General features: G+C 38.0%; 1 pseudogene; it reads right to left on the bottom strand.

Moving 5' to 3' along the window:
- LOC128647392 (uncharacterized) overlaps nt 1–17825 on the bottom strand; it is a 53216-nt pseudogene that overhangs the window by 32641 nt on the left and 2750 nt on the right.

The following is a 17825-nucleotide window of genomic DNA, read 5'->3' as shown; positions in this document are numbered from 1 at the left end:
TTTATTTATCTTTTACAGTGTGAAAGGCTGAGTGTTTGGTTGTGATTGTGTGTGATTGAAGTGGGAGTGAGTGTGAGTGTGTGTAGTGTGAGGATGTCAGGGAGAGCTAGGACGGGGGGGAGGAGGGAAGGGGAGTTGCAGGGAGAGGATTATGGTCAGGAAGAGCAGCAGGGTCCCCGTCAGGGAGTCAGTGGGGTGGGGAGAGGGAGACTTAGAAGGGAGGATGGGAGTGGGGTTGCCCAAGGCCAGGCACACTCAGTAGAAGAGGGATAGAGGGTGCACATGGGGATAGAAGGGGGGAGGAGGGAGAGGATAGGGAGGAACCGACACCAGGGACATCCCAGTGAGGGAATCAGGCGGCCGAAGGCCGAGGAGCGTATGAGGTGCCCCAACTTCTCTTTTGCTGAAAACCTTGCTCTAGTCCAGGCCGTCCTGGAGAACCATACTGCCCTCTTTGGCCAAGAGAAGGGCAAGGCGTAAAGATGCCTGGCTGAAGGTGGAGGAGGCAGTTAATGGTGTGTCCCAGCAGAGGAGGACTGTGGATGGCCTAAAGGAAAGGTGGAACGATTGCAAGAGGAGAGTCAAGGAGAAGATGGGCCAAGAAGCAATGTCCCAGAGGGCAACAGGAGGTGGGCCTCACCAGGAGGCAGAATATAACGAGTGGCAGGAGCTGATTCGTAGGTCCCTGAGCATCACAGCAGTCCGTGGACTTCCAGGGGCTCGTGACTCAGGGATTGCAACATCAGCGCAGCATGCTGGTGAGTAACATCCCACACACCAGTATTATATGTATTTGAGATATAACATCCTATATTGTCACACATTGAAGATCACCCTACCTTGAGACGTCTTCACCCAGCCGGGCACAAGTGGACCTCCAGAGGGGCAGAAGTCTTCATCCGATCCGGGCAGAAGAGGACCTCCAGACGGGCAGAAGGCTTCATCCAGAAGGCATCTTCTATCTTCATCCATCCGGAGCGGAGCGGGTCCATCTTCAATCCAGCCGACGTGGTGCATCCTTTTCAAACGAAGTCCAAGCGAAGAATGAAGGTTCCGTTAAATGACGTCACCAAGATGGCGTCCCTTGAATTCGGATTGGCTGATAGGATTCTATCAGCCAATCGGAATTAAGGTAGGAAAAATCCTATTGGCTGATGCAATCAGCCAATAGGATTGAGGTCGCATTCTATTGGCTGATTGGAACAGCCAATAGAATGCGAGCTCAATCCTATTGGCTGATTGGATCAGCCAATAGGATTTAACTTCAATCCTATTGGCTGATAGGATCAGCCAATAGGATTTTTCCTACCTTAATTCCAATTGGCAGATAGAATCCTATCAGCCAATCGAAATTCAAGGGACGCCATCTTGGATGACGTCATTTAAAGGAACCTTCATTCTTCGCTTGGACTTCGTTTGAAGAGGATGCTCCGCGTCGGCTGTATTGAAGATGGACTCGCTTCGCTCCGGATGGATGAAGATAGAAGATGCCGCCTGGATGAAGCCTTCTGCCCGTCTGGAGGTCCTCTTCTGCCCGGATCAGATGAAGACTTCTGCCCCTCTGGAGGTCCACTTATGCCCTCCTGGGTGAAGACGTCTCAAGGTAGGGTGATCTTCAAGGTGGTTAGTGTTAGGTTTTATTAAGGGGGGATTGGGTGGGTTTTAGAGTAGGGTTGGGTGTGTGGGTGGTGGGTTTTAATGTTGGGGGGTATTGTATTTTTTCTTACAGGTAATAGAGCTAATTACTTTGGGGCAATGCCCCGCAAAAAACCCTTTTAAGGGCTATTTGTAATTTAGTATAGGGTAGGTATTTTTATTATTTTGGGGGGCTTTTTTATTTTATTAGGGGGATTAGAGTAGGTGTAATTAGTTTAAAAAAAAATTATTATTTTTTTATTTTCTGTAATTTAGTGTTTGTTGTTTTTCGTACTTTAGTTTATTTAATTTAATTGTAATTAATTGTAGGTAGTTTAGGTAATTAATTTAATTATAGTGTAGTGTTAGGTGTAATTGTAACTTAGGTTAGGATTTATTTTACAGGTATTTAATAACTATTGTACCTAGTTAAAATAAATACAAACTTGCCTGTAAAATAGAAATAAATCCTAAAATAGCTACAATGTAACTATTAGTTATATTGTAGCTAATCTTAGGGTTTATTTTATAGGTAAGTATTTAGTTTTAAATAGGAATAATTTATTTAATTGTAGTTATTTATTTAAATTATATTTAAATTAGGGGGGTGTTAGGGTTAGACTTAGGTTTAGGGGTTAATAACTTTATTATAGAGGCGGCGACGTTGGCGGCGGCAGATTAGGGGTTAATACATTCAATATAGTTGCGGCTATGTTGGGGGCGGCAGATTAGGGGTTAATACATATAATGTAGGTGGAGGCAGTGTCCGGAGCGGCAGAGTAGGGGTTAATAATTATAATGTAGGTGGCGACGATGTCGGGGACGGCAGATTGGGGGTTAATAAGTGTAAGATTAGGGGTGTTTAGACTCGGGGTTCATGTTAGGGTGTTAGGTGTAGACATAAAATTCCTTTCCCCATAGGAATCAATGGGGCTGCGTTAGGAGCTGAACGCTGCTTTTTTTTTTTTCAGTCGGCTCAGCACCATTGTTTCCTATGGGGAAATCGTGCACGAGCACGTTTAGCCAGCTCACCGCTACCGTAAGCAGCGCTGGTATTACAGTGAGATGTGGAGCTAAATTTTGCTCTCCGCTCCCTTTTTTGAGGCTAATGCCGGGTTTAAAAAAACCTGTAATACCAGCGTTGTCTTAAGGGAGCGTTGAAAAAAAAATGCTCGTTAGCAACGCACCCGTTACCGCAAAACTCGTAATCTAGGTGTATGTGAGTTAAATCAAGATATGATCAAATGCATTTGTTTTGAGATATTTTTCCAAATCTGCACTAGTTGTCTATAAATTATTTTAGTTGAAATAGTTGTTTTATTGTGTTCCATTACATCATATTTTACAGTAACAAACAGTATAAGATCAAAAATACATTTGTGCATTCAAAAATAGTTGCTGTTACCACATAATGTCAGGATAGGGATAGGTGAGCAGTAAAAAAAAGTTTCTTTCTGCTGAGGAATAAACAAACAGAAATTCTCTGTAAACATCTCCTTGAAAAATCATTCCCCAAGGTATAACCCTTCAGTTCAACTAAAAAGTCCTCTGCGCAGTAAATAATTTCCTTGTATTTGTCAAAAGGAGAGCAAAGATACTGCAATAGCAGCTACTGTAAACCAAAGTTGGAGATTATTTCCTTGACAGAATGGTATAATTAAACATGGAACTTTTTCTTAATAACAAATAAAATACATACAAACAAACTGATTGTGGTCATTTTCTGTGTTCATTGATTCTGGTCGTCGTTAGGATGGAGACTAACTGATGTAAGCAGCGTGTATAAATTATTTAAGGCCAAACTCTGGAAAATTGTGTTGTTTTTTTGGGGGGGGTTGCCTTTACAGTTTATTCATAGTACATGTTGACATATATATATATATATATATATATATATATATATCCAAGCAGAAGATTCAACCCACCAAGTGCCAACTACCTGGGTGCAGTTATGAAATAGATATCCAATACCAATAAAGTGCACTCACAGGCTTATAGATGAAAGCCTGTACGTGCACTTTATTGGTATTGGAGATATATATATATATATATATATATATGTGTGTGTGTGTTTTATAGGATTACCCGGATAAAACGGACATTACCCAAGCGGCTTTGGATAAAGCCAGATGTATTGTAATTCCCCCAGCTACACTATTTATTTTGCCTCCACCTGGGGGGGGGTTCAAGGAAGGCGCCCCTTCCTTGGGGCATGCACCCCAAGTGAACCTTGAAGAATGAGGTTTAAAAGGGGAGGGGGGTTTTGCTCAAAGAGGAGGCAAAAAAGATAGTGAAGATGGGGAAATTACAGTGCATGCTAAATAAAATGTTTGATGCAGTGCACTCTGTGGGGATTTATGATCACACATCGGGCTTTACCCACAGCCACTTGGGTAATGTCCGTTTTCCCCAGGTAATCATAGGATTAACCAATATCTGACTTTACCCGCAACATATATATATATATATATATATATATATATATAAAATTGGTGTAAATGCACTCTCACCAACGCTTGCAACTTGTCAGGGTGGTATAAGAGTAATTGTAGAAATGTAGAAAAAGAAGCACTCACTGAACTTACTCCAACAGTGACAAAAGTTTAATAGAATATAGTGACGTTTCGGGACAGCAGCAGTCCGAGGAAGGGACTGTTGCTGTCCCGAAACGTCACTATATTATATTAAACTCTTGTCACTGTTGGAGTAAGTTCAGTGAGTGCTTCTTTTTCTACATTTATATATATATATATATATATATATATATATATATATATATATACTGTATATATATATATATATATATATATATATATACTGTATATATATAACAACTATTAAAAGAAAGCCCTATCTGTCCTTAAAAAAAAACAATATATAATATATATGTGCACTAAATATAAAAACAGAGATTCACAGTTGACTATAAGCATGTCAAAAATAGCAAAGGAGACTTGGGTGGGCCAACCTATATATTTCCATTTTTCCACAGTTTCCAGTCTCTCAAGTAGAATCCTTTGATGCAGTTTTAGTGGGGCTCTGGCCTTTACCAGCCATTCATTCTTGGTAGTGTTTTACATCACAATAGATCGCCATTCTGCAGGCATCTACCTTCCTCACACCTCTATCCACTGGATCTGCCACTTTCACAAGCCTGCCTTCTTTAACTCTAATTTGTCTCACAAATTCATTCTCTATCACTGACTGGTATTGACCACTCTCGCTGTCAAAGCCCCAGTGTGAAGCTTCACCACTGTCACTCCTATGATTCTTTAAACTGTAGCTTCTATCACAAAAGTTAATACCCAGCTAGCTTTAGTGAACCTGCTATAAAGACAGTGAACCTGCTATAAAAGTTTCCACTGCTATTACAAACCATCGCCTAGATTACGAGTTTTGCGCTAAACTTAAAAAGCAGCGTTAGCCGGTCCTAACGCTGCTTTTTAATGCCCCCTGGTATTACGAGTCTTGCAGGTACAGGTGTACCGCTCACGCTCACTTTTTTGGCCAGACTTGGAAATACCGCAAATCCACTTACATAAATTGCGTATCCTCTTTTTTCAATGGGACTTGCATAGCGCCGGTATTACGAGTCTGCCAAAAAGTGAGCGGTAGACCCTCTCCTATCAAGACTGGTACCGCATTTTAAAGTCAGTAGTTAAAGGGCCACTAAACCCAAAATCTTTCTTTCATGATTCAGATAGAACATACAAATTTAAACAACATTACAATTTACTTCTATTATTTATTTTGCTTCATTTTTTAGATATCCTTATTTGAAGAAAAAGCAATGCACATGGGTGAGCCAGTCACATGAGGCTTTTATGTGCAGCAACCAATCAGCAGCTACTGAGCATATCTAGATATGCTTTTCAGCAAAGAATATCAAGAGAATAAAACAAATTAGATAATAGAAGTAAATTAGAAAGATGTTTAAAAATGCATTCTCTTTCTAAATCATGAAAGAAAAAATGTGGGTGTCATGGCCCTTTAAGAGTTTTACACTACAAAGCCGTAGCATAAAACTCTTAACTAAAGTTCTAAAAAAGTACACTAACACCCATAAACTACATATTAAACCCTAAACCGAGGCCCTCCCGCATCACAAACACTAAAAGAATAATTTTAACCCCTAATCTGCCGAACCGGACATCGCCGCCACTATAATAAATATATTAACCCCTAAACCGCCGCACTCCCGCCTCGCAAACACTAGTTAAATATTATTAACCCCTAATCTGCCGTCCCTAACATCGCCGCCACCTACCTACATTTATTAACCCCTAATCTGCTGCCCCCAACGTCGCTGCCACTATATTAAAGTTATTAACCCCTAAATCTAAGTCTAATCCTAACCCTAACACCCCCTAACTTAAATATAATTAAATAAAATCTAAATAAAAATTTCTATCCTTAACAAAATTATTCCTATTTAAAACTAAATACTTACCTGTAAAATAAACCCTAAGATAGCTACAATATAACTAATAGTTACATTGTAGCTAGCTTAGGGTTTATTTTTATTTTACAGGCAAGTTTCTATTTATTTTAACTAGGTAATAACTATTTAATAACTACCTAGCTAAAATAAATACAAAAGTAACTGTAAAATAAAACCTAACCTAAGTTACAATTATACCTAACACTACACTACAATTAAATAAATTACCTACATTAAATACATTTAAATGAATTAACTAAATTATATACAATTACCTAAATTAAATTAAATTAGCTAAAGTACAAAAAAAACAAACACTAAATTACAGAAAATAAAAAACAAATTACAGAAATTTAAACTAATTACACCTACTCTAATAGCCCTATTAAAATAAAAAAGCCCCCACAAAATAAAAAAAAAACCCTAGCCTAAACTAAACTACTAATAGCCCTTAAAGGACCAGTAAACACAGTAGATTTGCAGAATCAACAAATGCAAGATAACAAGACAATACAATAGCATTTACTCTGAATTTCAAATGAGTAGTAGATTCTTTTCTAACACATTTCAAAGTTATGTATATTTCCACTCCCCCTGTACCATGTGATAGCAATCAGCCAATCACAAATGCATATACGTATAGTCTGAGTTCTTGCACATGCTCAGTAGGAGCTGGTGACTCAAACGAGTGTAAATATAAAAGACTGTGCACATTTTTTTTAATGGAAGTAAATTGGAAAGTTGTTTAAAATTACATGCTGTATCTGAATCATCACAATTTAATAAAACCTGAGTGTCCCTTTAAAAGGGCCTTTTGCGGGGCATTGACCCAAAGTAATCAGCACTTTTATCTGTAAAAAAAAATACAAACAACCCCCCCAACAGTAAAACCCACCACCCACACAACCAACCCCCCAAATCTAAAAAAATCTAAGCTCCCCATTGCCCTGAAAAGGGCATTTGGATGGGCGTTGCCCTTAAAAGGGCAGTTTGCTCTTTTGTCGCCCAAAGTCCCTAACCTAAAAATAAAACCCACCCAATACACCCTTAAAAAAACCTAACACTAACCCCCTGAAGATCGACTTACCAGGAGAAGTCTTCATCCAAGTCGGGCCGAAGTCCTCAATGAAGCCGGGAGAAGTCTTCATCCAAGCCGGGCGAAGTGGTCCTCCAGACGGGCAGAAGTCTTCATCCAAGCCGGGTAGAAGTGATCCTCCAGATAGGCAGAAGTCTTCATCCAGACGGCATCTTCTATCTTCATCCATCCGGCGCGGGTCCATCTTCAAGACATCCGACGCGGAGCATCCTCTTCATCCGACGACTAACACAGAATGAAGGCACCTTTAAGTGATGTCATCCAAGATGGCATCCCTTAGATTCCGATTGGCTGATAGAATCAGCCAATCGGAATTAAGGTAGAAAAAATCCTATTGGCTGATCAGCCAATCGGAATCTAAGGGACGCCATCTTGGATAACGTCACTTAAAGGTACCTTCATTCTGTGTTAGTCGTCGGATGAAGAGGATGCTCCGCGTCGGATGTCTTGAAGATGCACCCGCTCCGCGGCAGATGGATGAAGATAGAAGATGCCGTCTGGATGAAGACTTCTACCCGTCTGGAGGACCACTTCTGCCCGGCATGGATGAAGACTTCGGCCCGTCTGGAGGACCACTTCTGCCTGGCTTGGATGAAGACTTCTGCCCATCTGGAGGACCACTTCGCCGGGTTGGATGAAGACGTCTCCCGGTAAGTCGATCTTCAGGGGGTTAGTGTTAGGTTTTTTTAAGGGTGTATTGGGTGGGTTTAATTTTTAGGTTAGGGACTTTGGGTGGCAAAAGAGCTAACTGCCCTTTTAAGGGCAATGCCCATCCAAATGCCCTTTTCAGGGCAATGGAGAGCTTAGGTTTTTTTAGATAGTATTTTATTTGGGGGGTTGGTTGTGTAGCTCGTGGGTTTTACTGTTGGGGGGGTTGTTTGTATTTTTTTTTTCAGGTAAAAGAGCTGATTACTTTGGGTCAATGCCCCGCAAAAGGCCCTTTTAAGGGCTATTGGTAGTTTAGTTTAGGCTAGGGTTTTTTTTTATTTTGGGGGGGGCTTTTTTTTATTTAAATAGGGCTATTAGATTAGGTGTAATTAGTTTAAATTTGTGTAATTTGTTTTTTATTTTCTGTAATTTAGTGTTTGTTTGTTTTTGTACTTAATTTAATTTAGGTAATTGTATTTAATTTAGTTAATTTATTTAATTGTATTTAATGTAGGTAATTTATTTAATTGTAGTGTAGTGTTAGGTGTTATTGTAACATAGGTTAGGTTTTATTTTACAGGTACTTTTGTATTTATTTTAGCTAGGTAGTTATTAAATAGTTAATAATTATTTAATAATATTCTACCTAGTTAAAATAAATACAAACTTGCCTGTAAAATCAAAATAAACCCTAAGATAGCTACAATGTAGCTATTAATTATATTGTAGCTAGCTTAGGGTTTATTTTATAGGTAAGTATTTAGTTTTAAATAGGAATAATGTAGTTAATTATAGTCATTTTATTTAGATTTATTGTAATTCTATTTAAGTTAGGGGGTGTTAGGTTTAGGGTTAGACTTAGGTTTAGGGGTTAATAAATTTAGTATTGTGGCGGCAACGTTGGGAGTGGCAGATTAGGGGTTAATAAGTGTAGGTAGGTGGCGGCGACATGGGGCAGCAGATTAGGGGTTAATAAATATAATATAAGTGTCTGCGATGTTGGGGGCAGCAGACTAGGGGTTCATAACTATAATGTAGGTGGCGGCGGTGTCCAGAGCTGCAGATTAGGGGTTAATAATATAATGTAGGTGGCAGCGATGTCGCGGGCGACAGAATAGGGGTTAATAAGTGTAAGATTAGGGGTGTTTAGACTCGGGGTTCATGTTAGGGTGTTAGGTGTAGACATAAATTTTATTTCCCCATAGGAATCAATGGGGCTGTGTTAGGGAGTTTTACGCTGATTTTTGGCAGGTGTTAGACTTTTTTTCAGCCGGCTCTCCCCGTTGATTCCTATTAGGAAATCGTGCACAAGCACTTTACACCAGCTCGCCGCTGACTTAAGCAGCGCTGGTATTGGAGTGAGATTTTGAGCAAAATTTTGCTCAGCGCTCACTTCTGTTCTGAAAACTCGTAATACCAGCGCTGCAGGTAAGTGAGCGGTGAGGGACAACTGCTCGTTAGCACCGCACAGCCTCTAACGCTAAACTCGCAATCTAGGTGCATGTAAACTGGTGATAAACTAGGCCAAATTAACAAAATATCACTACTTATCCATACTTGGTAATTATATTTATTTATAGGGACAGTCTTAAACTTTCATGACACAGATAGGGCATGCAATTTTAAATCACTTTCCAATTTATTTTTATCATCAAATTTGCTTTGTTCTTTTGGTATTCTTTGTTCAAAGCTAAACCTAGGTAGGCTTGTGAGCTAATTTCTAAACCGCCTCAGCCCTTCATCCTTCCGAGGTTGATAAAATGAGTACTATTAAATTGGGAATTAATAACTATAACTATTCAGCTGCCAATTTGGTTAAATATGAGAGCGAGCGATGAAAAATCGTTTTGAGTCCCACTGGGAGAAAGACGTTTATAAATACTAGTTATTATTATTATCTCAGTGCATTTTGACAGTTTTTTACAGCTATACAGTGCTAGTTCATGTGTGTCATATATATATATATATATATATATATATATATCCTATTGTGCTCACTCCCGTGCAGTTATTTATGAGTCAGCACTGATTGGCTAAAATGCAAGTCCGTCAAAAGAACTGAAATAAGGGGGCAGTCTGCAGAGGCTTAGCTAGAAGGTAATCAAAGTGTTGGTTATGCAAAACCGGGTAATGGGTAATAAAGGGATTATCTATCTTTTTAAACAATAAACATTGTCAAGTAGACTGTCCCTTTAAGTATGTTGTAAAACCATGATTATATTATAGAGAAAAAATTAATCAAAAATATAGCATAATACTTTGCTGTAGAGAGAAAGCAGCTCTATATGCATTAATCTGTACGTTTTTCTTTGTTCTAAATGTATTACTGTGTTAATGTATGAGATGGTTCAACTGAATGTTAAAGAAATGAAATGCGTCATAAATGAACATTTTCTGTTTTTCTTTATTCTGAAGTTGGTAATGATTTTTTGTAGCAATTAGCAGGAAATCTTAAAACCTTATGAGGAAAAGCATAAAGCACAAAAAATATCTGCTTTAAAGTAATGAACATGAAAGCATTATTTAGCATTATAATAGTATAAAACAGAACAAACTAATATTTTTGTATTCTGTTATTGCATCTATCACTGGACTATAAAGGTCTTGTTGACTATAAATTGCTTCCTGCTCTAGTGCTTGCTTTTTATTAATTGCATATTTGAATTACAATGGTGTTTTTTTTGTTGATTAGTTAAACAGAAATAAGTCATGAAAAGCAGATGAGGAGATAATATTTATGTGTTTATTCATTATTAAATAAAACAGAGCTCTTCAAGTACACGTAAATGTAGCAAAATTATTTTTGCTTACTGCAGTGTAAATCCAGATTGTGCTGCATATATTTCTAAATTGGATGTGAGTCAAACAGAAACAAAACTGGCATAGAAATGACTTGGAATATACCGTCAGACCATAATACAGAGGGACTATAGTAAACAATTCTATTAATCATATAAAAAGCATAACAGCTGAGAAAAATCATTTTTAAATATTCTCATAAAAAAAAAATGTTCAGCATTTTTTTAAACATCATTTTATTTATGATGATTCTTTGTTGCACCTTAAAGGGACAGTCAACACCAGAATTGTTGTTGTTTAAAAAGAAAGATAATTCCTTTATTACCCATTCCCCAGTTTTGCATAACCAACACAGTTCTAATAATACACATTTTACCTCTGTAATTATCTTGTATCTAAGCTTGTGCTGACTGCCCCCTTATTTCAGTTCTTTTGACAGACTTGCATTTTAGCCAATCAGTGCTCACTCCTAGGTTACTTCATGTGCATGAGCTCAAAGTTATCTATATAAAACACATGAACTAATGCCCTCTAGTGGTCAAAATGCATTCAGATTAGAGGCAGTCTTCAAGGTCTAAGAAATTGGCATATGAACCTCCTAAATTTAGCTTTCAACTAAGAAAACCAAGAGAACAAAGCAAAATTGGTGATAAAAGTAAATTGGGAAGTTGTTTAAAATTACATGCCCTATTTAAATCATGAAAGTTTTTTTTGGACTTGACTGTCCCTTTAAAGAGGACATTCTAAATGTTTTGCAAATGTTTTTGTTTTATGTTAATATTTTTTGGTGTCTGTGGGGTGTGTCATCCACCAAGAAAGCAATGGGAGATTTGCTTAAAAGCTACTAAGCAAACCGTCCTTAAAGGGACGGTACAGTTCAAATTAAACTTTCGTGATTCAGAGTATTCATTCAATTTTTCACAACTTTCTAGTTTATTTCTATTAATGAAATTACTTCATGCTCGTGGTATCTCCTTGTCGAAAAATATACTGAGCTAGGCTCAGGAGCAGCAATGCACTACTGGATGCTAGCTGCTGATTGGTTGCTGCACACATTTATTTAGATTCTTGGTGTGTATTGATGCTACTTCAACAAAGAATACCAAGAGAATGAAGCAAATGTGATAATAAAAGTACATTGGGAAGTTGTTTAGTGGTACCCAAACTTTTTCCATCCAAAGGCCCCTTGGTTCTATAAATGTATTGTCATCCCCCTACCTTACCAGATAACAATATTATTCAGAATAGCCGTGCTTGCCTAAGTATATAGCACACTACAAAACCTTTTTTACCATTGTCTTGAACTAAGAGATTGTGTGCTGTTCTTTGTGTGAGGTCACACTAAGGATAATGCAACTTGCGCTATCAGTTGCATTCCACTTGTAATCTAGCCCAAAAGCGCCAATATTTTTGTGCTCCGCTTGTAATCTCGGTCTTGCCATCATCTTATTGTTCAAAACAGTGTTGATGCAATGGGTATGCTTGATGATGTTTACCAATATCTTATTTCATGTAATTTAGCAGGAGTCTTAAATTGTCATGTTCAGAGATGTTGGGTCAATTTTTTTTAACAGACCACTTTACAAAGCTACTCAGACAATTACTTTAGGCCTTAGCTGTGTTTCTTGCAATGCGGTATTTCTTAAGTGTGCCGTAAATATTAACAATACATTCTAGTCAGAGAGAATGTAAATTGAAGATTAACCTGAACTATCATAAAAAACAAAAGTCATGAAATCAGAAAGTAGTAAAATGTAAAATACAAAGGGGTAGATTTACCAAGCAGCGGATGCTGCAATCTACCCCGTAGTTTCCGGCTCGCTGGAAACTTAAGTTGAGAAGCAACGGTCAAAAACCGCTGCTCCTTAACTTGTCCGCCACCTCAGATACAATCTGGATGACTGACATCCCCCTGCTAGCGGCCGATTGGCCACAAATGTGCAGGGGGCGGCATTGCACAAGCATTTCACTAGAAATGCTTGTGCAATGTTAAATGCCAACAGTGTATGCTGTCAGCATTTAGCGAGGTCGGGCGGACATGATTCGCTACAGCGAATCATGTCTGCCCGCCCGCCATATAATAAATTGGCCCTAAAGTGATGACTTTGATTCACTTTACCCATCTAGCATCCTCTTGCTCACGTTTTCTACTAGAGCCCCCTATGATAACACCAGTGCCCCCCTTCCACTGCTTGTACCTATTAGTGCTACCTTCTGTAATCACACACACTTTGGGAATTACTGCTCTATCTGAATCTATCTGGTTTCATGTTCCTTTATAGGGACAATAAAGTCATATTTATGCACTAGAAAGTATTCACTGCATTTCAAAATCACAATCCTTAAATGCATCTGCTGTTTATTTTCAGAAATGTGCAATGTTTATCTTTTAAAAACAACACCAAATTGGTATCTTCATTGTTAATCTCTTTGATCAGCCATACAGGACTGGCACAAGTTAAAGGGACACTGTACCCAAATTTTTTCTTTAGTAATTCAGAAAGAGCATGCAATTTTAAGCAACTTTCTAATTTACTCCTATTATCAATTTTTCTTCGTTCTCTTGCTATCATTATTTGAAAAAGAAGACATCTAAGCTTTTTTTGGTTTTAGTACTCTGGACAGCACATTTTTATTGGTGGATGAATTTATCCACCAATCAGCAAGGACAACCCAGGTTGTTCACCAAAAATGGGCCGGCATCTAAACTTACATTCTTGCATTTCAAATAAAGATACCAAGAGAGTGAAGAAAATTTGATAATAGGAGTAAATTAGAAAGTTGCTTAAAATGTCACGCTCTATCTGAATCACGAAAGAAATTTTTTGGATACAGTGTCCCTTTAAGTATATTAAAATGTTTCTCCAAACTATTAAAAGGGCTTATCTGCAGCCATTAATATTCTGATAATGATCAAACAACGGATGGTGACTGATAAACCCCAAATGTTTTAAAAGCATTAAAACCTGTGATTTCGATAGAATAGTATTCATTGTCATTTAGTCCCTGGCCAAACCCCATGAAAAGCCTCTTGAATGTTGTTTAGTTTACAGACTCCATAAAAGGTACTTGTTACAAAATCCAAAGTTCTATTATAAAATAGGTACAAAAACTATACCCAAGGAGATATATAAAAAAGAATCTGACATAGTTTCTGTGCTTCAAGTGCATTTCCTCAGAGATATAAAAGAGGTCATACACATATCAACCAAGCAATCTGTAGAATGTAGGAATCTCAGGATTCTACACTCCACAGAATGTACACCCCCCTCTCTGGAAGAGTGGAAACACTACAATTTTCAAAATTTAAATTATGCATCAACATTTCCTAGGGAATGCTTTCATTGAAGTTCCAATTAAATTGAAGTTGTTCTTCTTAAAAACAAAATAAACAGCTTTAACAAAATATTTTTCATACAAAACAACATGTGTGTTTAAATATTGCCCTTTTATATGCATTTTTTAGACTTTACTGTCCATTTAACACAAAACATACTTATTTATTTTAACCCAATATTTTTATTTTCCATCAATCAAACCACAACATATTACAATATGTAACATATGGCCAATTTAGGTATAAAATAATCTAGAAAAACACAATTTGTAACTGCTTAAAATGCAATAGATGAACAGAAATCAATTCTAGAAGACACAAACAATGTGATACAACAATAAACTAAAAAAACATATTTTCAAGTTCTTTTCTCAGTAAATCAGACACGTCACAATACTACATATAAAATTAGGCTCTTGGGAATAGAGGCTATTCTCTTCCAAAAGAGAAAAAAGGCTAAAGGGACAGTCTACCATAGAATTGTTATTGTTTTAAAAGATAGATAATCCCTTTATTACCAGTTTTGCATAACCAACACAGTTATAGTAATATACTTTTTACCTCTGTGATTACCTTGTATCTAGGAACCTTTTTCCAGCCCCCTGATCACATGACTGTGACTGTTTATTATCTATTGTCTTAAATTTAGCATTGTTTTGTGCTAAATCTTAACCCCCTGTGCCTGAACACAGTGTTATCTATATGGCTCACGTGTACTTTCTTTCTCTTTGTGTTTAAAATAGATTTAAAAAGCATGTGATAAGAGGCAGCCCTCAAAGGCTTAGAAATTAGCATATGAGCCTACCTATGTTTAGTTTAAACTAAGAATACCAAGAGAAAAAAGCAAATTTGATGATAAAAGTAAATTGGAAAGTTGATTAAAATTAAAAGTCCTATCTGAATAATGAAAGTTTAATTTATACTAGACTGTCCCTTTAGGTTCATATTATGCCCTGCTTGGAACTTATCAGTGAGGTGTAGCTTATCTCTCTTGGAACAATGAGCCAAAAATCTATGAGATTGATTTATCAAAGTGAGAATGTAGCTTTTTAAATGATTTTACATCATGATTAGTGATGTGCATGGGGAAAAAATGTTGTTTCGTCTGAAATTTTCAGTAAATTTAAATTTTTCATATTCATTTAAAACAAATTTCATTTGAAATTTTTGTTTCCAACTATTTTTTTTTAATCTACAGTACAGATTCTTGCATTTTTTCTTTATCTGAAGCAGTAATCAGCTATATTATCTTTAATTATGTAATTCTTAAAGGGTCAGGAAACCCCAACAATTTCCTTTATAATTTTGATAGAATATACAACTTTAACCCCTTAACGAACAAGTCCTACAAAAAATGTCACTTAATAACCAAGGACATACCCTGTACGTCCTCAGGGTTTTAAAGCACTGGAAGCGATCATGATCATCATCACTCTGTGGCCCTCTCTGCATCGGCCAGCATGGTGCCGATCATTGGTGGGTGGGAGTCTTTGCAGGGAGGCAAGTGGGCGGCCCATCGCTGGTGCTTGTTCCGGATCCGAGTTACCATTGGTCCATGAGCATGCAAGGAGGCGGGGCGGGGCTCGGACATAACTGTTGAGAGAAGGATAGGGAAACTGTTGAGAGAAGGATAGGGAAAGGGATCCGGGAGGGGGAAAAATGGTTTGGAAAGGGAATGGGAGGGGGAGGGGGGAGGGTTTTGAGGGGGGGAGCTACACTACAGAAAATGGTCTGTTTATATTTATTTTATTAAAAAAGGCAAATTTGTTAGTAAACTGTGTACTGGCAGACTGCTGCCAGTACCTAAGATGGCAGCCAATAGGTCGAGGGGGAGGCTTAGAGAGCTGTTTAGGGGGAATCAGGGCGGTTGGGGGATAATGGGGGATCCTACACTTTATATAAAATATGTTTTTAAAAAAATCTTTAAAAAAAACACAAACCCACCTTTATTCTAATATTGGCAGACTTTTTGCCAGTACTTAAGATGGCGGTGACAATTGTGAGGTGGGGAAGGGAAGAGAGCTGTTTGAGGGGGGTCAGGGAGGGATCAGAGGGTGGGATGTGTCAGGTGGGAGACTGATCTCTACAATAAAGCTAAAATTAACCCTACAAGCTACCTTATTAACCCCTTAACTGCTGGGCATAAATACAAGTGTGGTGCGCAGCAGCATTTAGTGGCCTTCTACTTACCAAACAGCAACACCAAAGTCAAATATGTCTCCTATTTCTGAACAAAGGGGATCCCAGAGAAGCATTTACAACCATTTGTGCCATAATTGCACAACCTGTTTGTAAATAATTTCAGTGAGAAACCTAAAATTAGTGAAAAAGTTAACAGTTTTTTTTATTTGATCATTTAGCTGTGAAATGGTGGCATGAAATGGGCCTAGATCAATGTGTTAGGTTGTCTACTACACTACTCTAAAGCTAAAATGTACCTTACAAGCTCCCTACAAGCAACCTAATTAACCCCCTTCACTGATGGGCATAATAAAAGTGTGGTGCACAGCGGCATTTAGCGGCCTTCTAATTACCAAACAGCAACACCAAAGTCAAATATGTCTCCTATTTCTGAACAAAGGGGATCCCAGAGAAGCATTTACAACCATTTGTGTCATAATTGCACAAGCGGTTTGTAAATAATTTCAGTGAGAAACCTAAAATTTGTGAAAAAGTTAGTGAAAAGTTAACAATTGTTTTTATTTGATCCCATTTGGCGGTGAAATGGTGGCATGAAATATACTAAAATGGGCCTAGATCAATACTTTGGGTTGTTTACTAAAAAAAAACTATGTACATGTAAAAGGTTATTCAGGGATTCCCGACAGATATCAGAGTTCCAATGCAACTATCGCTAATTTTGAAAATTGGTTTGGAAGGGATTAAAGGGATATGAAGGGATTACAGGGATATGAAACCCAAATTCTTTTCTTTTCATGATTCAGATAGAGCATGCAATTTTAAGCAACTTTCTAATTTACTCCTATTATCAAATTTTCTTTGTCCTCTTGGTATCTTTATTTGAAAAAGCTGGAATGTAAGCTTAGGAGGTGGCCCATTTTTTGTTCAGCACCCTGGGTAAGCGCTTGTTGATTGGTGGCTACATTTAGACACCAATCATCAAGCGCTACCCAGGTGGTGAACCAAAATGGTCTGGCTCCTAAGCTTACATTCTTGCTATTTCAAATAAAGATACCAAGAGAACAAAGAAAAATCGATAAAAGGAGTAAATTGGAAAGTTGCATGATCTATCTGAATTATGAAAGTTTCATTTTGACTAGACTCTGGGGCATATGTATCAAGCTCCGAATGGAGCTTGATGCCCCGTGTTTCTGGCGAGCCTGCAGGCTCGCCAGAAACAGCAGTTATGAAGCAGCGGTCACAAAGACCGCTGCTCCATAACCTGTCCGCCTGATCTCAGCAGGCGGACAGACATCTCCGGAATGATTAACACCCCCTGCTGGCGGCCCATTGGCTGCGAGTCTGCAGGGGGCGGCGTTGCACCAGCAGCTCTTGTAAGCTCCTGATGAATGCTGAAAACGGTGAGCGTATTGCTTGCCGTATTCAGCGAGGTCTGTCGGACCTGATCCGCACTGTCTGATCAGGTCCGACAGACCTTGATACATATGCCCTATCCCTTTAAGGTTACAAATGATTAAAACAAAGAACAAATAAAACACAGTACACAATCACATACATACATAATTACACACCTATTTTCCATACCACACATACTTGTCATCAGTTGAATTAGCACAATGTGGTTTTACTCAGTATTAATAACAGCACGGTATTGCATCAACCATTTTTAATCACCGCACTCACACTCTCATTGTCACATGTCCACTTTAAATTTTACAATTAATTAA

Source organism: Bombina bombina, chromosome 2 (assembly GCF_027579735.1).
Source record: "Bombina bombina isolate aBomBom1 chromosome 2, aBomBom1.pri, whole genome shotgun sequence".
NCBI lineage: Eukaryota > Metazoa > Chordata > Amphibia > Anura > Bombinatoridae > Bombina > Bombina bombina.
This window is presented reverse-complemented; position numbering and strand designations above follow the sequence as displayed.